This window comes from Schistocerca nitens, chromosome 2 (genome assembly GCF_023898315.1).
Source record: "Schistocerca nitens isolate TAMUIC-IGC-003100 chromosome 2, iqSchNite1.1, whole genome shotgun sequence".
Lineage (NCBI taxonomy): Eukaryota > Metazoa > Arthropoda > Insecta > Orthoptera > Acrididae > Schistocerca > Schistocerca nitens.
In genome coordinates this window covers 268,338,005-268,362,120 of record NC_064615.1, presented here as the reverse complement: position 1 = coordinate 268,362,120, position 24,116 = coordinate 268,338,005, and the positions used below count along the sequence as shown (strand labels likewise).

Below are 24,116 nucleotides of genomic sequence, written 5' to 3'. Positions count from 1 at the left end.
CATAGATACTCGGCAAGCCACCGTACGGTGTATGGCGGACGATACGCTTAGCAGTACAAGTCCTTTCCTGTTTCACTCGCAAATATAGCGTGGGAAAAACGACTCTCTACACCCCTCCGTATGAGCCGTAATTTCTCGTATCTTATCTTCGTGGTCCTTACGCGCAATGTATGTTGGCGGCAGTCTGCTTCAAATGGTTCAAATGGCCCTGAGCACTATGGGACTTAACTTCTGAGGTCATCAGTCCCCTAGAACTTAAAACTACTTAAACCTAACCAACCTAAGGACATCACACACATCCATGAACGAGGCAGGATTCGAACCTGCGACCATAGCGGTCGCGCGGTTCCAGACTGTAGCGCCTAGAACCGCTCGGCCATCCACGGCCGGCAGTCAGCCTCAAATGCGGGTTCTTTAAACATTCTCAATAGTGTTTCTCGAAGAGAACGTCGCCTCCAGGGATTCCTATTTGAGTTACTGAAGCATCTCCGTAACACTTACGTGTTGTTCGATCCCACCAGTAACAAATCTAGCAGCCCGCCACTGAATTGCTTCGATGGCTTTCTTCAATTCGACCTTGGACGAATCACAAACACTCTAGCACTACTCACACCGGCGTCGTATATTGGGTCTCCTTTCCAGGTGAACCACTCTTTCCTACAATTCTCCCAATATACAGAAGTCGAGCATTCGCCTTCCCTACGAAAGTTCCCAAATGCTCGTTCCACCTCATATCGCTTTGCAACGTTATGCCGAGATATTTAAAAGACTTGACCGTGTCAAGCACGACACTAGTAATACTGTATCCGAACATTACAGGTTTGATCTTCCTACTCATCCGCATTAACTTACATTTTTCAACATTTAGGGGTAGCTGCCATTATCACACCTACTGGAAATTTTGTCTAAATCGTCATGCATCTTCCTACAGTAACTCAACTTCAACGCCTTACTGTACACCACGGCATCATCAGCCAAACAACCGCAGATTGCTGCCCACCATCATATTAACTGCAGATGTATCTTTTAGACCGTAGACTTAAGACGTATGCGCAACTAATCTTTGTTGTGAGAACGTACAGGTGAGTCGTGAATGAAGTCTGGATAGTGGGGAGTTCGGCGCGGATTCATGACGGCAAGTGTCGTCCTTCGTGTGTCGCGATCCTTCTAACATATCTGAAATTCCGTGTGAACTGGATTAATACGGACAGCAGGAGGACGAGGACGAACGGTAAATATTCGGTGAACTGTGATGTTCAGCTGAATGCGCAATGACGGTCTCGAAACAACTACGGACAGTGGTTGTATACCTGCCGTCGGTACAACGCGTCAATGGCGTTAATATGAACAGAACGAATACTGTTCGTACACGTTAATAAAATGTGAACTGCGTTACGCTAATAAATAGACCCATGTAGGTTCGTGAGTACTACGCTTTGAAACCAAATGTTGAGTTTCGATGACGAAACCATGACGAGTTGGATCTAGAGTCTACATCTTCAAACTGGAGATCGCCGAATGCCAGAATCGCCCGTCATTACCGTCACGGAACACTGGAGTCCAGGCATGACGGAAAACTCAGCTAGCGCAGAGGTTACTGTGACGGACTGCTATGGAAAGCGAGCTCCCATCTACAAGGGTATTTCGGAAAGTAAAGATACATCGTACGCCAGAGGAACAGAAGAGTTTTGGCGAGCAAGTTGGCAACACTGGTGTTAACTTTGAACCGTTAGCTTTCTCCTCGCGGTCGTTCGGCAGTTGAACGTTGCTTCTGGTTGGAGTAGGTCGTGTTTAAAATGGCTGCGCCGATTCAGAATCCCGCCAAATGCGAAGTGCGCTCCGTCATACGCTTTCTTCATGCAAAAGGTTAGCGACCAGCGTATATTCACAAAGAAATTGTTTCTGTTTATGGGAACATTATGAATCGACAAAATGTAACGAAATGGTGTCGTCATTTCTCTGAAGGTAGGACCGATGTTCATGACGAACAAAGAACAGATCGGCCATCTGTTATCTCTGATGCCCTTCTTCGGAGCAATCCGTGTGAAGAGACGTCTCACATTGAAAAAATTGCTTCAGATCATACCGGACGTGTCAATGACAACTCTTTACGACGTTGTGACTGTCAAGTTAGGATACAGGAAACTATGTGTGCGCTGGGTTCCAAAACTGTTAACAGAAGAACACAGAAAGAAAAGGATGGGCTTTGCACTCAACTTCCTCACACGCTATGCTGAAGCAGGTGATGAGTTCCTTGAACACATTGTGACAGGTGACGAGACGTGGGTTTATCACTATACACCTGAATCCAAGCAACCATCAATGCAATGGCGCCATTCAAATTCACCAAAAGCCAAGAAATGCAAAACGTCGATTTCAGCGAAGAAAATCATGGCTTCTGTTTTTTGGGAGAGACAAGGCATTCTTCTGCTGGAATTTATGCCTCCTGGAACGACAATTAATGCTGCTGCATATTGCCAGACTTTGAAACGTCTTCGAAGGGCAATTCAAAACAAACGCAGGGGAATGTTGACAAGTGGAGTCCGCTTGCTTCATGACAACGCTCGGCCTCACACAGCGCTCGTAACCCAAGCACTACTCAAACAATTCAAATGGGACGTATTGGACCATCCACCATACAGCCCGGACCTTGTGGCCACCGACTTCCATGTCTTCCGTTACCTGAAGTCACATCTTGGTGGAAAATCATTCCACGACGATGAAGAGATGAAACATGAAGTTGAAATGTGGTTCCGACAACAGGCGGCAGCCTTCTATGACTGTAGGATACAAAAGCTTGTGCACCGACTTAACAAATGTTTGTATAACGGGGGTGATTATGTCGAAAAATTACAAATAATCCAGTTAATAAGATGTAACTGACGTTTTCTAAATAAATGTTCTATTTAAGGACTGCGAGCCATTATACCTTTACTTTTCGAAATGCCCTCGTATATTACTATACGCTAACCCGAGGCCCAATTCCAACTGCCGATTGCCTGCCTAACGGTTTCCAGGGACAGGAAACATTTGACTGTCAGTACTTCATACAGTTATTGAATGAATTTAAAAATTAAAATGCTACCAAACTACTCATTAAGAGCTGTAATCTTTTGTTTTAGGTTTATCACAACAAGTAAAGTACTACACATAGAAATTTTGTCCTTATCTTGAAGCAGCGTATCTCACTAACAGCAAATTACCACGACTATATTCACACAGTATTTCAAAATGAAAGCACTTAACCACTTCCAACAAACTTTACGCATAATTTCAAACATTTGTAAAACTTTCCCCCGGTGACAACCCCCTGAAAAATTACGGAACAAAATAAGTTTTATCGCGTACTACATTTCTGCTGTTCTCGCAGTAAAACAGCAGCAGCTGCCTTGAGGTCTCGATTTATTACTTTTTTGCTGTTAGCTCTATTCGCAAGACTTTTTTCAGACAGATCGAAATACACCGCAGACCACAGCTGCAAAATTATGTCATTGTACAACCCATAGTTTGGGATTTAGGACGCTTTATGCATGGGAGTTCTAGTCCATAAAGAACCGCGGGTGGTGATTTACTGCTATGCACAGATTGTGTGTCTATCTCTGCCTACATAAAAAAGAAATATACTCCTCTTATGATAAATCAAGCTTATAAATCAAAATTCGTTAACAGATGTCTTTTTTCTTTATTAATTATTGGTGGCTAATGGCACTAACGTAATTCAACATTGAATCGTACAAGACAATGATCTACAGCATCAGTCTGGGTATATAGTTTTTTCTTTTTTGTAATTTGAAACTGACTTGCATTAATTTTGCTAGTATTTCCAGTACTAACACGAATAACCAGATGCCCATAATTAGCATCAGATTGTGCGAAACATGTATCATCTGCAGCGGACAAATTGCTGTCACAGTCATTAACATCAGTATTATTACACATTGCACCAACAAAGCCCATTACAAACATAACGTTCTCTCTCGTTCACAATATTACAATTTTCTGGTAATTTCTATAATAGCGCATACACATACTCAAAATCATTTAACGCAGATTACAGAAACGTTAGGTTTCAATGTTCTGTCTAACAAATCTTTCTATATGTGAACTGAAGAAAGTTTCTGTTCGGCATTATAAAGCGCGAACGCTTGCGTATTCATTATTTTATTCTATTAGAACTGGTATTTCATTAGTTTTGACTAACATATTCCAGTAGCATAATTCCAAACATAATGGACTTAGGTCACCTCTTGCATACAAGGTCACTTCTACTATTAAAACTAGGCTGACCATTCCCATTTTGTTGTAGGTGATACATGCGTCATATTTTCGTAATCACTCTACATTTTGGGGTCAACAAACTTGATATAAGTAAAGAGAAAAGTTAAAAAACTGGTGCTAGTTACATTGTTCTCCAATTTTATTTATCTTCGTGTCTCTGCGGATCTTATGGCACTAGAATAAGATTACTTTTTTATATGAACTGTTGTTTGACCGTAATAAATATTTGCAATAAGTAAAAACTAAAATCGTTGTAATCAGATTAATCGATTGCAAGTTTACAAAATCTCGAATGCTTTGGCTAGCTCTGCACAAGAAACATCTTCCGAAGTTTACCCCCTTCAAGCTTCTAAAGTGATTATGCATGTAATCTTTGGCTGTCAAAACATGCTGCCAACGTTGACTAACCTTTAGAATTCTACATTAATTTAATTCTACAATAATTAACCAAGAGACTTCCTTTTTTCCAAGAATGTGAACCTAAGAAACACGATACACTCGGCAGAAATAGCACACATGTTTGATGAGAACTTTGAGGCTTTTTTAACGTTCTGTGTAACTGAAATGTGAGGCTTGAAGCCTGATGTCTCCTAAGTTCTTTTTCTGGTATCGCTGTCGTATAAAAATACATTAACAGTAACGAATGATCAAACCGAATAAATCGTAAATACATTAACTGTAACGAATGATCACGGGGCCATTATTCCAAAATATCAGAATAAGCTTACACCTGAATAAGTAGCGAAATTTTGTCGGCGGCTTTCGAATTCACACTATATCTACAGCTCTTCTGTTTATTTGAAATTTTTGACTAATACTCAAGTTGAGACAAGCGGGGGGATCTTATAGCGTCTTGTGTCCAGGTCCATCAGCACAGATGTTGGATGAGATTTCAGTACCACCAGGCGCCGAATCAGTGCTGAGGGTACTCCAACCGCTTAGCGCAGCGCCTGGAGTACTTGCGTGCACTGCGGGTCAGCGGCTCTGCCAGGGGCAGCACGTGACGCTGGAACAGCTCGGTGAGAGCCACACGTGAGCTTTCATTGGGGCTGTCGCGTGTTCGTGGCAAAGCGTTACGTGTGCATGACACGTCTGATGATTTGCGCTGAATGCGCGTGGTCTGACGACCTCGAAATAAGTTGGACGAATAGTAGCGACATTGTGGGCGTGTCAGTGCGTGGAGACAGAAATCAATGTAAACTCTCACATCTATCTGCAAAAGCATCTTAAAATGTTGTGTAGTTTAAATAATATCAAATGGAGAGATTAAGTAAAATTCGTCTTGAAAAATGTCAAGTTCCGTAAAACGTCTATATTCTTCTGACATACACACATCAAAAAAAGTTTTGCATCACCTCGGTTCCGAGAGTTCCGGAACCTGTACAGAAAATTGGAATAGAGAGCAACATAAATATCATATCCGCCGTTTTTATTGCTCATGAAAACCACACACTGCATGTTGTATCATTATACAGCGAGATCAGAGTTGGTGGTCCAGACTGCTGTACACACCGGTACCTCTACTACCCAGTAGCACTTCCTCTTGCATTGATGCATGCATGTATTCGTCGTGGCATACTGTCCACAAGTTCATCAAGGCACTTTTGGTCCAGATTGTCCCATTCCTCAATGGCGATTAGGCGTAGATCCCTCAGTGTGGTTGATGGGTCACGTCGTCCATAAACAGCCCTTTTCAATCTATCCCAGGCATGTTCGATAGGGTTCAAGCAATGACGTTATCCTGAAGGACGTCATTCACAAGATGAGCACGATGGGGGCGCGAATTGTCGTCCATGAAGACGAATGCCTCGCCAATTTGCTCCCGATATGGTTGCACTATAGGTCGTAGGATGGCACTCATGTATCGTACACCCGTTACGGCGCCTTCCATGACAACGTCGGCCCCACATAATGCCACCCCAAAACATCAGGGAACCTCCACCTTGCTGCACTCGCTGGACAGTGTGTCTAAGGCCTTCAGCCTGACCGGGTTGCCTCCAAACACGTCTCCGACGATTGTCTGGTTGAAGGCGTATGCGACACTCATCGGTGAAGAGAACGTGATGCCAATCCTGAGCGATTCATTCGGCATGTTGTTGGGCCCATCTGTACCGCGCTGCATAGTGTCGTTGTTTCGAAGATGGACCTCGGCATGGACGTCGGGAATGAAGTTGCGCATCATGCAGCCTATTGCGCACAGTTTGAATTGTAACACGACGTCCTGAGGCTGCACGAAAAACGTTATTCAACATGGTGGCTTTGCTGTCAGTGTTCCTCCGAGCCATAATCCGTAGGTAGCGATCATCCGCTGCAGTAGTAGCCCTTGGCGGTCCGAGCGAGACATGTCATCGATAGTTCCTGTTTCTCTGTGTCTCCTCCATGTCTGAACAACATCGTTTTGGTTCACTCCGAGACGGCTGGACACTTCCCTTGTTGAGAGCCCTTCCTGGCACAAAGTAACAATGCGGACGCGACAGAACCGCGGTATTGACCGTCTAGGCATGGTTGACCTACAGACAACACGAACCGTGTACCTCCTTCCTGGTGGAATGACTGGAACTGATCGGCTGTCGGACCCCCTCCGTCTAATAGGCGCTGCTCATGTATGGTTGTTTACATCATTGGGCGGGTTTAGTGACATCTCTGAACAGTCAAACGGACTGTGTCTGTGATACAATATCCATAGTTAATGTCTATCTTCAGGAGTTCTGGGAATCGGGGTGATGGAAAACGTTTTTTAATGAGTGTACAAATGGTTCAAATGGCTCTGAGCACTATGGGACTTAACTTCTAAGGTCATCAGTCCCCTAGAACTTAGTACTACTTAATCATAACTAACCTAAGGACATCACACACATCCATGCCCGAGGCAGGATTCGAACCTGTGACCGTAGCGGTTGCAAGGTTCCAGACTGTAGCGCCTAGAACCGCTCGGCCATCACGGCCGGCTAATGTGTGTACATTCCGATGTCTCGTACGATTGTCAAAGTGAGCGTATGTCGAGAACTATTCAAGTAGTTCAACCGGTAATAAATTACCAACCGTAGGCTTTAAAACTGTTCTAGAAGGACCAGAAAAAAGAAATTTTTGATATGATTTTTGCATTAAACATTCACGACTCGGTACCACAAGTGAAAACTTGTAATACACATTGGATATAATCTTTTCGATTTAGACGCACTGGAAGTTTATTCTCGAAAACTCAGTTTAGTCAACATAAAGCACTCCGGGTCCTTTTTACTTTGTTGTTCATTTCTTTCGATGTCCATGCAGTACTTTTGTTTCACCTGCTCGAAAAATAAAATATCAATTACTAATTCGCTTCTTCATTGTTAATTTGCTCTGTTTCTTCAGTATATGTTGATTACACACTATTGTAATCGTATTATAATTTATTGTGTCGCGCTCGTTTTCAAATTTTCTGTATTAAAATCCTTCATTTGTTCTGGAAGCTTGTGGGCAGCATAGACAGACAACCCAATGTCATAGTCAAAACTAATCTGGTTCACGTATGTTTGACTGATAAGTATTCCGTCTTTGTTTTCGTTGTCCGTTGATATGGAAACATCCACTAGAATTGCTGAATATAGTTTATATGGCATGGAAACTCCTAGTGTGAGTCTTCTATCGATTCGGAATTTCTCATTATGATGAAGAATTCTAATAAAAGCTGTCGCACTCGCATACGTAATCCCCAGTATACTCATATAGGTAGAAACAGTGCCGTGTTTTCGAAGTGGTGTTTGTGCAAATTTTGTTGCAACTTATATAAAAGTTTTCTGGAGTACTATGAATCTCAAAGAGCTAATTCTTACTCATATTTCCGTTGTATAACTTCGATGACAGGTCGCAAATATTGCATTGCGTCATATCCAGTACTGAAGCCTACTTGTTCCTTTGACAGAACAAAAAGACAAAGTAATTTGTTTGCAGGTGGTGATAGTCCTAGTGAATACGTTTTTCATTACGAGAAAATATGAAAAATGTGATTCATGTACATAACATTAAGTATTGTGTTTACGAGACTGTTCATATAACAGCAGACGTTCCTGATAAAATGTAACGTTGTGATTGTTTATAAATTACAGAGGTACATTCGAGGTCCTCGTCGCGTCTCCCGGTAGTTAAATAACGAAAGAATACACCCAGTTGAAGTGACTCACTTCTCTGTTAGGTGGATACTAATGCTAATCGTTTACGCTGTGTGTGTCTACCAACAGACAGTAGGTTTTTGAAATAAACAGTTCAACGTTCTAATATAAGAATATTGCATTTTTCCAGTCATTAATGTCTTATGGTGTGTGGGGCAGTTCACTCGTTAGATAGAAATTACTGAAGGCACAGGAGCAGTAATAGGTGTTGTCCACGCACAGTCGTCTTGTAGAAGCTTCTTCAGGAGTTTTGGAATTTTAATTGCTCCCTGACGGTATGCATATTTGCTACTGAAATTCGCCATAATAATCTAACATAGTTTAACGAAATAGTGAAGTTAACAACTACAACTCTAGAACAAAAGAAAGAAATGTTACTCATTACTAAAGCTGACAGCGACACTGAAAGGGGTTCTATGCGTAGCCACAACAGCAGTAGATTATTTGCCCAATTGCAAGCATTGTCGGACCAGTAGGAATGAAATTTTGAAATTCGGCCTAAAATCCTTTCTTAAGGACCAGACGAATATTTAAGTGGAAAGTGGTAGTATGCGTAGCTTATAGCACTTGAATTTAAGTGTATTACCGTAGGCTAATATATTTGCTGCTGTTAGATTTAAGCCTGTGTTCTGTTTAGTAACCTGTAAATGATTGGCATGTAGCGGTACATTTAGACTATCATGCATATATACCCCATAAACCGGCTCGTTCTGCATCATATCGATAAAAATCGCGAGAATCATCTACGAATCTCGTAACTGACCAAGTAAACCACCCCAGTAATAAGACTGCTGGCATAATTCACGAGGAAACTTACCGTCGGAGAACTGAGAACTGCCGCGCGTGATTAGCCGAGCGGTCTAAGGCGCTGCAGTCATAGACTGTGCGGCTGGTCCCGGCGGAGGTTCGAGTCCTCCCTCGGGCATGGGTGTGTGTGTTTGTCCTTAGGATAATTTAGGTTAAGTAGTGTGTAAGCTTAGGGACTAGTGACCATAGTAGTTAAGTCCCATAAGATTTCACACACAACTGAGAACTAAGAGGCCAATCTGAGTCAAACTTAATTTTCTTTTTCCTCAGTCGAAACACACACGAAATGATGTTAAGAAATGGCTCTTATCCAGTTGTATGTAAGAGATGTGATTAACGTACACGGAAAGCTTGAGCTTGCCTCAACTTCATTTCTCAACCTCCTGGCGCCACACGTAGTTGAAAGTAGGCCACCCGCAATGCAGCTATGAAGTGAAGCGGGACGTACTTTGCTGCGGCTGCCCACCCCACAAGCGCAACCCTGACCCACAAACGTTATTTATTTTAGTTTTGTTTCGTGTTTTGTTTCAGCTCGCGTCGACATCAAGGTCATCAGAGAAGCAGCAACAATAAGACTGCAGAATGTTGGGAAAGGTATCAACATGGATGGGCGAAGGACCTGTGACGAGGTGATACGTCACAGGACGTGAATTTTCGCTTCTTCCGAGTACTTGTACTCTTGCGTAAATCAGTACGTCATGTTTTTCAATGACAGACAAATTCATTCATCCATTCATTCATTCACACATCATATTCAGAAATCGTATGAGGAAGGAGGGCCTTCAAGGATTTGGAACGATGCAAGTTATACGAGGGGCGTTCAGAAAGTAAGCTCCGATCGGTCGCGAAATGGAAACGACTATGAAAATCCGATAAAGCTTTGCACAGATGTGTTGGGTAGTGTCTCTGGTATAACCCCAGTTAGCATCACGTCGCTCTTCTCATTTCTGAGCTCGCAGTGAGTGCGTAAAGATGTCTAGAAAATAGTGTCTGCCGCCAAGTACGAGGGCCTGGTGAGAAATTTCGCCTGAAGCTATGCAGCTAACATTACATAACTGTCGTGCTGTTTCTTCTTCAAGACAATTCTCAGCCGCATTCTGCAGGGGCAATGAAGATGCTCCTGCATCGTTTTCAAATGGAAATGTTAGATTACCCACAATACAGTCCGCAATTGTCTCACCCTGAGTTTCATCTCTGGTCACATGAACCGCTGTCTTTGAAGACAACATTTTGACACAGACAACGAAGTGTAGGCCAGCGTGGAGAATTGGCGGAAAGCACTGGCGGCTGCCTTCTATGATGAGGCTATTGAAAAGTTGGTACAACGCTATGACAAAAGTCTAAGTCAGAACGGCGACTACGTTGAGAAGTAGCTGAAAGGTGTAGCTAATTGTTACAAGTAAAACATTTCTGATGTTCACTGTGGTTTCAATTTGGCAATCAGTCGGAGCTTACTTTCTGAACAGGCCTCGTACATTGACAGGCAGAAAGAACCACTACTGACTACGTCCGTAAAACGTACCAGCAAAACGTCATGGCTAGTGCTAATTTACTCATATTGATAAGTATGAGAATTACTTCTAAATTAGTTTTTATACATCTATGTATTTCAGGAGACAACAGCTACTGTGAAAAATGTCAGTGCTCCTTCTCTTATACAGGCGAATGGTCAGGGATGTGACAAGAATAATCATTCGAAGCACAAATGTCTAGAAAATATGTGCTCTAAAGTGCATACCTTAAGAGTTATGAAAACTTCCTCATCTTTGGCACCGTGAAACTCATCTCTTATACTGAAAAAGTGCTCACACCTCTTAAGATATGCATTTTAGAGCCCATGTTTACTAGGTAGTTTTTTGTTTGTTTTGTTTTGGTCTATACTATGTCCTCCTGGAATAGTGGAAGCAAGGAGGTAGAATTAGAAGAAATTTGTTTTACGCTATCGAAGTCGAAGAAGTTCTCGTAGCGCGTAAGGTGTGTATTTTAGGGGCCATGTTTATTGGACTTTTTTGCTTCGAATCATCGTTCCTGTCACGTCCCTGAATATTGACCATTCCGCCAGCGACACCCTTGATTTATCAGCTGCTATTTTTCTGTAATTCACCGAAGGCTTTATGTAACTTTAGACAGAACAGTCTTAATTGTCTACATACTGTCAAAGTGAAGATCTGCCATTAGAGTTACGCGAAATTAAATCCCTGACGCCAAATCTTCTGATAAATTTTAAGAGTGGTTAATAAGCTAAATTTTCACTGTAGTTTTAAATAGTTGACGATTTCTAATTTCCTGTCTGATGTATGTTAGAAACGTTTTCGCCAGAATATAAAACACCTTTCTGAACGCTAGATGCTGTGTGTGGAGTTTATTTTTACTTCTAATACTGTTGTTATTAATCTCACAGCTCATTACGAATTCACTGTTATTAGTAACCACAAATACCATAACTGAGTATATCTATTGACAAATAAAAGAAGGAATCCCGGGGTCACGTAACAGGATTTTACAAGATGCTCACCTATTAAATACAAACAATATTCGTACAGCATTCTTATGTAGAATAAATACTTTTTTAACTTGGCCTGCAATGCCCCAGAAGATTGTGTCGCAGGACAACATGAAGTGAAAGTCTATAAAGCACGCCAGCAATCCGACGTGAAGGTCAATACAACAAGAGCTTTCTGGGCACAAAGCAGGAAGATTGAGCTTTTGGGCTAGCTGAGGCTACCTCAATTGGTTATCCATCTGGATGACTAGAAATGTTTCACACGAAGTTTTATTTAGTGTGCGTCCATTTATCTCTATTATTGGCAGATGTAAGTCACAGAAAGTGAGAGTCGTGTTGCTGAATTTGTAGTAATAACTATAAGGAGCAACCTAAAAGTTTCCTTTCGAAGGCCTTACTAAGCCCTTTCCTACGAGTCGGTGCTTGTATACCAGCATAGGAGTCTCGCTGGGTTGCATATACTATTAGCAACGCCCACAAACGGAAGCACTGATCGTCCCTTAGAGAATAATTATTATTGTTTTATAATGTGGCCTTTATTTTGCGCCAGGTGGAGAACTTATTCCCATAGATAATATACAAAGTAGATTTATTTTCTGCAGGTGACTATTATTACAGAATGTCATTTACTGATATGAGTTTCATCGTGGTGATGTTAGATGTGTATATCTGCAGCGACCATGAATTCAAGGGCGCGTCCTCTGTTCTGTGATCGTACGTTGCTGACGAACTGTCACACGGAATGGAAACGGGTGAGCAACTGTTACAAGATGGAGCGAGAGGGCTGCTGCAGTTTCATATGATACTGCAGTGCCTGTGTTATTCCAAATGTCTTCCCCGTACGGGAACAGGGTGAGTCAGGGTGATATGGTGAATCGGGTGAAATGGTGAATTGCTTTAATACTTTACTGGTTAAACTGATGTCTCTGTATGTCTGCATGCAAACAGTCTCTGATCATCTGTGCAGTGTGCACGTGTTGAATACTAGCTCCGTTTTAAAAACCGTAAGTACGCTGTAAAAAACTGTTTTCGACGCTAAATAATGTTTATATGCTGCTTGCATTTGTAGATGTTACTTCAGGTAGCATAGTCCGCGGGGTATTTTTTGATATATTCTGCCTTCTTATACTGCTTCTGTACTACATAACCTAGAAATCGTTGCGTCTAGTGTTTTGAACTTCTTGCCGGGCTATTCACCGTTTCACCCCTAGAAAATTGGAGAAATGGTGAACTGGGGCAGGGGTGATACGGTGAAGAACTTTTCTTATGTGTAAAGTATAATGCTTTTCTTTAGGTACATCCCAACCAGGGTTTTTGACAAGTCATGAAATGTTAGCGTTTCCTGTCCCATGCGAGAGTTATATTCTGTTTTATCCGCTATCTCAATACAATGGTTAATTTAAAAATTAGTTTATATATATATATATATATATATATATATATATATATATATATATATATATATATATATATATAGCGAGTACAGTTTGGTTTGTCAGTGATTAAAAAAGTAAATTTTCTATATACCACCATTGTTCCACGCAAAGATGCCTACATTTTACAAAAGACAAAAAGGATCCAGTCGTGCTGATTGGACAGAGGAGCAACTTAAAGGAGCAGTAGAGAAAATGCTAAAAAGAGGACCAAAGGAGAAACCGTAACCAAAGGAAAAACCGTAACCAAAGAGACTACCAAAGAAATTATCAAAATGAAGCAGCCTAAGAAACGAAAAGAGTCTACCACTGACACCGAATCCGACTCGTCGCTGGATATCCAATTGCAAGACGATGATGACGACGCGGATGATGAAGAGTGTTGTTGTGTAGAGTGCGGTGAACTGTACAGTTGCACTAAAAAGGATGTGGATCCAATCAAATGTATTAGCTGCCAACGTTAGCTGCATGAAGACTGTTCAAAATATGAATCTATGTGTGACGAATGTGGCAAAAAGCAGGGGAAATAAGTTCACCATTTCACCCAAAGGGCATTCGCCATTTCACCCATATACATGGTGAAATTGATAAAAATAAGTATTGCTTTTTTTAACTTTTGTAGTGCCTTAAAGAGGATGTGGTACTGTTAATGTGTTACTTATGTATTTTGTGAAAGGAGAGTGTTTTTATTTTGTTTAAATAAACAATTTCTTGTCTTCTGCGAGGCCCAAATTTTTTGTTCACCATATCACCTTGATTTACCCTGTACATAATGGATGAACGAGTACAGGTTGTCGACACGTGGTTGACGACATATGGGAGTTTTGGTCTAACCGTGGGTCGTGCTCGGATAGCCAAATGGCAAGTCGACCGCTAGCGATAAGTGGGAAGTCCGGTTTCAAGTCCTTCCGGCACACCTTTTCACTGTCATTATTCCATTATACAGCTGATACTAGTCCATATTCGCAATTGCAAATACATTTCATGCTGTAGATTCACGTCGTATGGCACACCAAATGAGAAGACGGTTCACACGGAAGTGTCGTCAGGTGTACCTCAAGGTAGCGTGGTAGGACCGCCATTGTCTGCAATGGATGTGATTGAGCTGCTGTGCATCTTTTGTAATTGTGTCTGTTTTCAGACGTCGCTGTTGTATACGGGGAGCTGATGTTGTTACAAACTTGCTGCGTAACGCAGAGAAATTTGCAGAGGATAGATTGGCTGGCCCTCAGCATGAATAAGTGCAATACCCGTAAACATGGTTTGACTAAGCGACTGACAATCATGCCGCAGAGTCAGTCATAAGCTTAAAGTATTCAGAAGTTTCTGTACAGAGCGATTTAATATGAGACGAGTGCATAAATTTATGGCGAGAAGCATACGTCAGGTTCGGATTTATTGGGATAATCCCGTAGAAGTGTAATTCACGCGCGAGAGAGGTCGCTTACAAATCCATCGTTCGATGGATCCTTGAGATTTATTTATTTCATTTATTTATTTTATTAACAGTACAGAGTAACCCATCGCCTAGAAATGTAAGGTGGGTCGGATGCTTCTGAATCTAACAGCAAAGACTTCTCATTGTTACAATCTTATTGGTATACAGTAGTTAATGCTTTAAAAAATATACAAAGAACATAATATATAAAGATTTCTTTGAGGTTACAGCGAATTGAATGCTTAACAGTTGTTAAAATGATTCCATGTAATTTGTTACTACCTAGTTGGTGAGAATACAATTTATATAATGCAAATGTCAAAGAAAAATAAAAAAAAGAAAATATAATACAATGAGTGTGGTGAAAAATAATTTGCAGTATGTAGAGGGACGTGATATGCTGTATTTGGATGTGTAATATAGTCTAAGTAGCATGTTGGTTAATAATGGTCTATTTCTACTTATTTCAGATGAGAAGGCCTCGGTACAACCTCGAGCTATTCTCATCTGAAATGGTTTGTGCTAATGTATGTTTACATAGATTATACAGATTAAATACTGATTGAGCACTTCATACATGGAATACATGAATTTTAGCTTTACATGAGAAATACACTTACGTTTGTAACTTGTTAATAGAAATACAATATAGTTCAATGCTACTTAAATGAATTATTCCTTAAATAACTTAATACATTACTAATACATAAAATTCATTGATTGTAGCTTTGAATAGGGAAGAGACTATACTTCTGACTGCACACAATAAGACGAGCAATACATTACTGCTTGTATGCAGTATACTTTAAACACTATGCAGTATGTCATTGTGGAGGAGGAGCCACGGAATAAAGTACTTCGAGCCTCTCATCCCAAGCGACATTACCTTATTACTACAGTCTTAGTATGTGGTGCCAGTGTTTATTTGTTTTATGATGGTTGTGTTGCTTGTGGATGTGTTGTGGCATGCAGTGTCATGCATTGTTGGTTTTGGTCCCTTACATGTTGAGCCCTCTGACTCATGTTCACTTAGTGTTCCTTCCTCGGTTTCGGAATCTGTGGTCTTGTTTGTGTCCTCCCATCTGGTTTGTTGTGTTGTTTGTGATTGAGAGTTGTTCGAGGATTTGGGACTGTTGCGACATTGGATGATGGAACTCTCAGTTTGATATTTTTCGAGACTCGCGTGTATAAGGGTGGCAATAGAAGCGTGATACACCGGGGAGGCAGAGGCCAGTAGCTTTTGGTCGGTCGCGAGCTGTGAGACTGCAGCATTGGTCTAAAACTACGCGGAAACAAAGAGGATACATGAAAAAAGAAAACCTGTGTGAATGTACAGGCCTAAATTAATTTTGGGCCACAGAACTTGTTTCCACCCGTTTTTTATTTATTTCGATACGAACATGTTAGAATGCACATTTTTTGCTATTTCGCGTTTAATTTATATTTATTCTTTTTATAGTAAGTAAACCAAAATGAATATTTACCATTGTGTGCAAAACGTAAGGCTGAAACTAACTTTCGCAAGATGTGTCACTGTCGAGCAACGTAGCGCGATAAAATTTGGACTGCGCGTAGAGATGCTACAGTGAAGTCCAGTAGCAAACCAAAAGAAATACGCAATGAGACGAACAGAAATGAGGCTTTCATTCAAAGACATTTATCACAGAGAAGTCTACACGTTTTGTGATGGTCCCATGGACATTGCAAAAGGCGGGAAATACTTCGTAATAGGGTGTGTAATCACCACAGACGGCAATGCATTCCCTGCAATGTGCTCCCATGTTGGCACAAGGTTTGTAACGAGTTCTTGTGGTAGGGGCTCCATTCCTCCAGCGGCGCGGGAACGTACAGTTCAGTCCATTCGTCGAATATCCTGTCGTTGCAAAAAGTGCACCACCTGTGCTGTTCGATGCGATCCCGCATCGTCACTCATGAAAATGAAGTCTGGGCCGAGGCGTATGGGGAAGGAGTCAATGTCACAATGACGCTGACCGGTGAGTGTATTCTGTTCGATCCTCCTTGCTTGTTGATGTTAAAAATGCCGAGTTGCAGCGCGGATCGGAGAACACTTTGCACTGTAGTTCCTCCTATAATTGTCTGGGTAAGTCGGTTGTAACATCGGGGGAAGACAACGGCATATCACGTCCAACAATGCCACGCTTGGTAAAGCACGTTTAGTGTTCAAAATAGTCTTACGATTAATAACTGCTGTACTTTTCCTCCCATGCCTCCCCACACCAGAACACCTGGACCACCAAAACGATCATCTTCAACAGTCGTCCCTCATATGGCGAGGCGTGGGAACACGTAGTTTCTGTGTTCTGAGAGACCGCTTTCATCGTTTAGAAGTGTGCACTCTGACTGCTAGGCGAGTGGAGCAAGCGCAGCAGGCCTTGTGTAACTCCAGTCGCGCACTGCGCCCGGCAGCAGCCGCTGACAAAGTATTTAGGCGGCGGCTAATCTTAGCCCCGGCTGGGTCTGCTGGCCAGTATTTTGGGCACAGCCGGGGACCCTGTTCCCTTACCGGCGAGCAGCACTTCTCGCAATGGCTGCACAATTCCTCACAACTGTACACTGTGTGCGCACGTTGCGCGAGTTGCATTGTCTGTACTCCTCTCTAAGCAGCCCGAATTTCTCCAACTTTATTACCGTGGTCGCTTGGTGTACTTTAGTGTGCACTATAAATTTTGAGGATAAGGCTCTTTGCGACTCATAATGCCTTTTTTTGTAGCGTCTCCCACTCGAATTTGTTAGCCATTTCCCTATTTCTCGCTCGCTGACTGAAAAACCAGTGACGAATCGCACAATTCTCCTTTAAATTTAAAGATCGACGCCGTTTCCACCGCGATATCGTATTAAATGAGTACTTTGTTGAGCACTACTTTCGCGCGTTTTCAGAAAGAGCACACGCACGAGGCTAGCTGCTGGTGCTCAATAAAGTACACAATGTAACACCCTGGTGGAAACTGTGTAGTTCTTTTAAATTTGTCGAGACTTTGGAGCCCACCCTGAATAGAACAATATTCTCTAAACATTCTTTCTGTTCGTCACTCGCTTGGAACGTGGTGAGAGTGCCACATCATCTAATTATACTTATGAAGCGACAAGAATAACTCTAGGCATCTCTGTGTATTTACCCAAATTACTCTGGTGTTTTCCTCGCGCTCATTACTCGGATGAAGTAATATGTTTATAGACTCTTGTAGAAACGTAGGCACATGGAGAAAAGCGCCCTCCGCGATGTGGCGTCTCACACTGGCTTTTGTTGAACATTTCTATGATGCTCTCGCGAGACTGAACGCGTTCGTAACGAATCGCGTATCTGTTCTTTCAACCCTCTGTACATCTAACATTGTTAATGCGCATCAGTACGTGTCTTATCCCGACCAACAACAATCAATTGCCGGCCCGAGTAGCCGAGCGGTTCTAGGCGCTACAGTCTGGAACCACGCGACCGCTACGGTCGCAGGTTCGAATCCTGCCTCGGGCATGGATGTGTGTCATGTTCTTAGGTTAGTTAGGTTTAAGTAGTTCTAAGTTCTAGGGGACTGATGACCTCAGCAGTTAAGTCCCATAGTGCTCAGAGCCATTTTTGAACAATCAATCGCTGTAACAAGGATTTAGTGACTGACCTCCGAAGTAGCAGCATTACACGTTTTCGGCATCCTTCAGTGAATCTGAAACTGGCTTCTGCCTTTTCCAGGTTTAAATTTATGTGGCTGTTCGCTATAAAAATAAACTCGGAACAAAAAGCTTCTAGGTACTTGAAGGCTGTGATTGATTCCAGCAACATCGCAGATTATGCAATAAGATGATGTCGAATACTTTCACGTATTTATGTGCATCACATTACATTTATATAAGGTGAGTCAGGAGCCCTACTCATAGGTTTTATGCAGTACGCAACAACTTCAAAAGCCACGTGTAAGATTTTCATATTCTCTCGCTTGCTATGCGCAAGATATTAGTCCTACAGAAAAAAAAAAATGTACAGGAGCGTTTTGAGGGAAATTTGATGTAGTAAAATTTTGTGCCAGTACGCGTTTTCGCTGGAGAGCACGGTTTGCGAGTTATTCAAGAAAAACGCGTTTGAAGGTCACTTTTATAGGATGTTCTTGAATAACTCGAAAACTACAGCCTCTAGGGAAAACGTATCTCAGTACAAAATTTATCTACATTTAATTTGCTACAAAAAGGTCGCAAACCTGTCATTTCTAACAAAGCCACCTCCTAGCACACAAATACAATGTGTGCGGACAGCATCACACAGCTAATATGTATATATTGGGTGAGACAGCAAACGTTTTGCTGTCTTTGTGAATATGACAGAAACATGCAAAAAGATTAAAAAAACTGAGTATACGTATTTCTGCGATTCGCCCCCCCCCCCCCCCCCGAAAATTTAAGACATTCTTTATGGAAACTAACGCAACCAGTTTGAGATGCAAACGGATGCTGGAGGTTTAACTTTACACCAGTTAAATAAATTTTTTTAACAAAGAGAATTTATGCCGCTGACAGAAAGAAGCCATGATGAAACGCGCCAGTCTTATTAGCATCTTCTTTTATCTCCTTTATTACTTACAGCTGGTAAAGATCACGCACTCAAGTTCGATCCTTAACAATCGATCGATCGCGTGCTTTATAAGGCATCTGAATCACAGGTGGTGTCTTATTTTCCTATAACAAATCTGATATGCTCATTGTCGTTCTTGTCGCTCCGGGTGCCTATTCTGAAATATTTTATGGATGATACTGTTTTCACTGTTTTCTTACAAACTGCCTTGCTGGCCAATAATGGTCGTTCGAGCCTGTTTGTGAGCAATACATTTGAGGGTTAAAAGAGACACTTTTTAGCATGTGTAGACCACATACAGAACTTGTCGTACTACGGTACAGTCTTCTGGCGTTTGAAGCTTCGCCCAATAACAGCCTCAAGGAGCTTCCGAAGTTATCCAGCAGACTATTTATTTTTAAAAATGGCATGTTGACCTCTACCTGCTAAGAAGTCGTGAATCCGTTCACGTACGTTGTGCCACATTGCGTGCGCTTGTATTTTGCTCACTAGGCGAAAGTGCGGAACCCCACTGCCGGGAAAATATACAGCACTCTCAAGGACTGTGTACAGTAGCACCAGAGTACAAAATGTGCGTACTAAGGGGTTGTAGTGTTAGTGATTCGTTTCTCACTGTTATTTTTGACGAGTCTGCGCTTTGGGGGCCTGCCTGTGTGCCTGCAGGCTAAGTTTAGTGGTGAACGGTATGTGCAACATTGCAACATTCGTTCTAGGTTGCAACCATGCCTCACCTTCTGTTATGTACTGTATTGAACAATTTCCGCAAGTTTGAACGGGGTTGCACTGTGAACCCGTGGGAAGCTAGCTAGAGGTATCGAAGGGCTTCTGGACGTGTTGGGCGCAATTTATCCGTGGTACTCACATGCTTTCACCAGTGGCCTATTGAACGTTCTCATACCTGTATGTTGAATTCTGGACGTCTGAGTAGCACAGCCGCAAAATGAGATCGACGTATTTTATGAGCAGCGGTAACCATCCGAACATTATCCATGGAAGAATTTGGGACACATGTAGGACCTGTTATCATCAGGGACCATTCGGAACCACCCACTTGCAACAGGGTTGAGATCAAATGTTCCTCTGGCCAAACTACCGCGACACTATCAAGCATGGCTACCCCGGTACCGTAAAATCGTTGACTGGAGAATGGCATGGCCCTCAGTTGTCTTCAGTGACGAGAGCAGGTTCTTTCTGTATGCGAGTGATGGATGTACACGCATATATGGCTGGACCTAGGAGCGACCTATTCCAGAGTGCATTCGCCCACGACAGACAGGTCCCGTCCCATGCTTCGCGATGCTACTGACCATGAGATACAATTTGCGGTCACATTTGGTGTTTCCGCAGGGTTAAGGTACTAGTGCCAGCTGCATTGCTGTGACTGTTATTCCTGTGCTATTGTCATTTATTCGATAGTAAGATATGTGCTTTTTTAGCAGAACAGTGAACGTCCACACGTGGCTGCTGCAACGTAAAATTATTTTCCTAGTGTACTTCAACTGAACTTACCAGCAAGATCTCCAAATCTCTCGTCAGTTGAACACCTATGGCACATGATGAAGCGGGAACTTACTCGTTCTCCAGGACCTACAATAACTATTGGCGAATTGCAACGAAAGGCGCATGAAACTTGGGACAGTCTATCGCAGGATGCCGTTCAACATCTTTATGATCATCTGCTTGCGAGAATGCGTGCCATGAATGCACTGTGTGCTGGTGCGACTGTTAGCGCAAGCTTTACTCTGGCTTGTCTTTCATTTGGTCTGAATTTGTTATCATAACTCCTGCAATGATGAAATACATGTCATATCACTCGTCAGTAAGATGGCCTACATCTGCATCTACATCTACATTTATACTCAACAAGCCACCCAACGGTGTGTGGTGGAGGGCACTTTACGTGCCACTGTCATTAGCTCCCTTTCCTGTTCCAGTCGCGTATGGTTCGCGGGAAGAACGACTGCCGGAAAGCCTCCGTCCGCGCTCGAATCTCTCTAATTTTACATTCGTGATCTCCTCGAGAGGTATAAGTAGGGGGATGCAATATTTTCGATACCTCATCCAGAAACGCACCCTCTCGAAACCTGGACAGCAAGCTACACCGCGATGCAGAGCGCCTCTCTTGCACAGTCTGCCACTTGAGTTTGCTAAATATCTATCACTCTTACCAAATAACCCTGCGACGAAACGCGCCGCTCTTATTTGGATCTTCTCTATCTCCTCCGTTAACCCGACCTAGTAGGGATCCCACACTGATGAGCAACACGTATAGGTCGAACGAGTGATTTATAAGCCACCTCCTTTGTTGATGGACTACATTTTCTAAGGACTCTCCCAATGAATCTCAACCTGGCACCCGCCTTGCCAACAATTAATTTTATATGATCATTCCACTTCAAATCGTTCCGTATGCATACTCCCAGATATTTTACAGAAGTAACTGCTACCAGTGTTTGTTCCGCTATCATATAATCATACAATAAAGAATCCCTCTTTCTATGTATTCGCAATACATTACATTTGTCTGTGTGATGGGTCAGTTGCCACTCCCTGCACCAAGTGCCTATCCGCTGCAGATCTACCTACATTTAGCTGCAATTTTCTGATGCTGCAGCTTCTCTGTATACTACGGCATCATCCGCGAAAAGCCGCATGGAACTTCCGACACTATCTACTAGGTCATTTATATATATTGTGAAAAAGCAATGGTCCCATAACACTCCCCTGTGGCACGCCAGAGGTTCCTTTAACGTCTGTAGACGTCTCTCCATTGAGAACAACATGCCGTGTTCTGTTTGCTAAAAACTCTTCAATCCAGCCACACAGCTGGTCTGATATTCCGTAGGCTGTTACTTTGTTTATCAGGCGACAGTGCGGAACTGTATCGAACGCCTTCCGGAAGTCAAGGAAAATTGCATCTACCTGGGAGCCAGTATCTAATATTTTCTGGATCTCATGAACAAATAAAGCGAGTTGGGTCTCACACGATCGCTGTTTCCGGAATCCATGTTGATTCCTACAGAGTAGATTGTGGGTTTCCAGAAATGACATGATTCCCCGAGCAAAAAACATGTTCTAAAATTCTACAACAGTCCTTTCCGGTAGGGTACATGGAAATTTTAGGAAACGGACACTGCGTCCACCTGGAGGCTGTAAACTACGGCTCTCTGGATCTCATGGGCGGACAGACGAGTTTCCCAATATTGTTCACTGTTTTCATATTGGTCGCTGGTGACGACTCTCAGTTGCGCTCGATTAAAAACGCCAGGACCGGCGAGTGGCACAAGGGTTGCCGTGGCAACAGACACATCCTCAGGCATAGGCAGAGGCAGGGCCACGGTGACAGAACGCGACACGACACGGCGCGGCAGCAGCAGATAGGTCAGGCGTGCCTAACGCGGCGCAACGCTTCGCGGGTCGCCGCACAAAGCCGGCCGCGACAAAAGGGGCCGCGCGATAAGGCGCCAGTGGCAGGCGGCAGAGCGCAGCACGGCCGCTGGGGGACTCGGCAGTGCGACACTGCCCAGGCACCCACAACAAGCTTCCACCGGCTTCCACGACACTGCACAACACGGAGAAAAAATTACTCATGTCCCCCAGGAGACATGACACTAATACCACGAAACAACGTACACTACTGGCCATTAAAATTGCTACACCACGAAGATGAGGTGCTACAGACGCGAAATTTAACCGACGGGAAGAAGATGCTGTCATACGCAAATGAATAGCTTTTCAGAGCATTCACACAAGGTTGGCGCCGGTGGCGACACCTACAACGTGCTGACATGAGGAAAGTTTCCAACCGATTTCTCCCACACAAACAGCAGTTGACCGGCGTTGCCTGGTGAAACGTTCTTGTGATGTCTCGTGTAAGGATAAACGTCGGATTGTAGCCTATCGCGATTGCGGTTGATCGTATCGCGACATTGCTGCTCGCGTTGGTCGAGATCCAATGACTGTTAGCAGAATATGGAATCGGTGGGTCCAGAAGGGTAATACGGAACGCCGGCTGGATCCCAACGGTCTCGTATCAATAGCAGTCGAGATGACAGGCATCTTATGCGCATGGCTGTAACGGATCGTGCACCCACGTCTCGATCCCTGAGTCAACACATGGGGACGTTTGCAGGACAACAACCATCTGCACGAACAGTTCGACGACGTTTGTAGCAGCATGGACTACCAGCTCGGAGACCACGGCTGCGGTTACCCTTGACCTGCATCACAGACAGGAGCGCCTGCGATGGTGTACTCACCGTCGAACCTGGGTGCACGAACGGCAAAACGTCATTTTTTCCGATGCATCCAGGTTCTGTTTACAGCATCGTGATGGTCGCATCCGTGTTTGGCGACATATCGGTGAACGCACATTGGAAGCGTGTTTTCGTCATCGCCATACTGGCTTATCACCCGGCGTGATGGTATGGGGTGCTGTTGGTTACACCTCTTGGTCACCTCTTGTTCACATTGACGGCACTTTGAACAGTGGACGTTACATTTCAGATGTGTTCCGACCCGTGGCTCTACCCTTCATCGGGCGCTGATAACCTCGCTGTTGTGCGCCCTAAAACACTAATAATCATCATAATCATCATCTACCCTTCATTCGATTGCTGTGAAACCCTACATTTCAGCAGGATAATGCACGACCGCGTGTTGCAGGTCCTGTACGGGCCTTTCTGGATACAGAAAATGTTCGACTGCTGCCCTGGACAGCACATTCTCCAGATCTCTCACCAATTGAAAACGTCTGGTCAATGGTGACCGAGCAATTGGCTCGTCACAATACGTCAGTCACTACTCTTGATGAACTGTGGTATCGTGTTGAAGCTGCATGGGCAGCTGTACCTGTACACGCTATCCAAGCTCTGTTTGACTCAATGCTCAGGCGTATCAAGACCGTTATTACGGCCAGAGGTGGTTGTTC

General features: G+C 43.1%; 1 protein-coding gene across 1 annotated transcript in view; it reads right to left on the bottom strand.

The window, feature by feature from the left end:
- The window catches only part of LOC126236010 (ryanodine receptor), a 702,826-nt gene that overhangs the window by 660,821 nt on the left and 17,889 nt on the right, over positions 1-24,116 (bottom strand). The gene's annotated exons all lie outside the window — the stretch shown is intronic.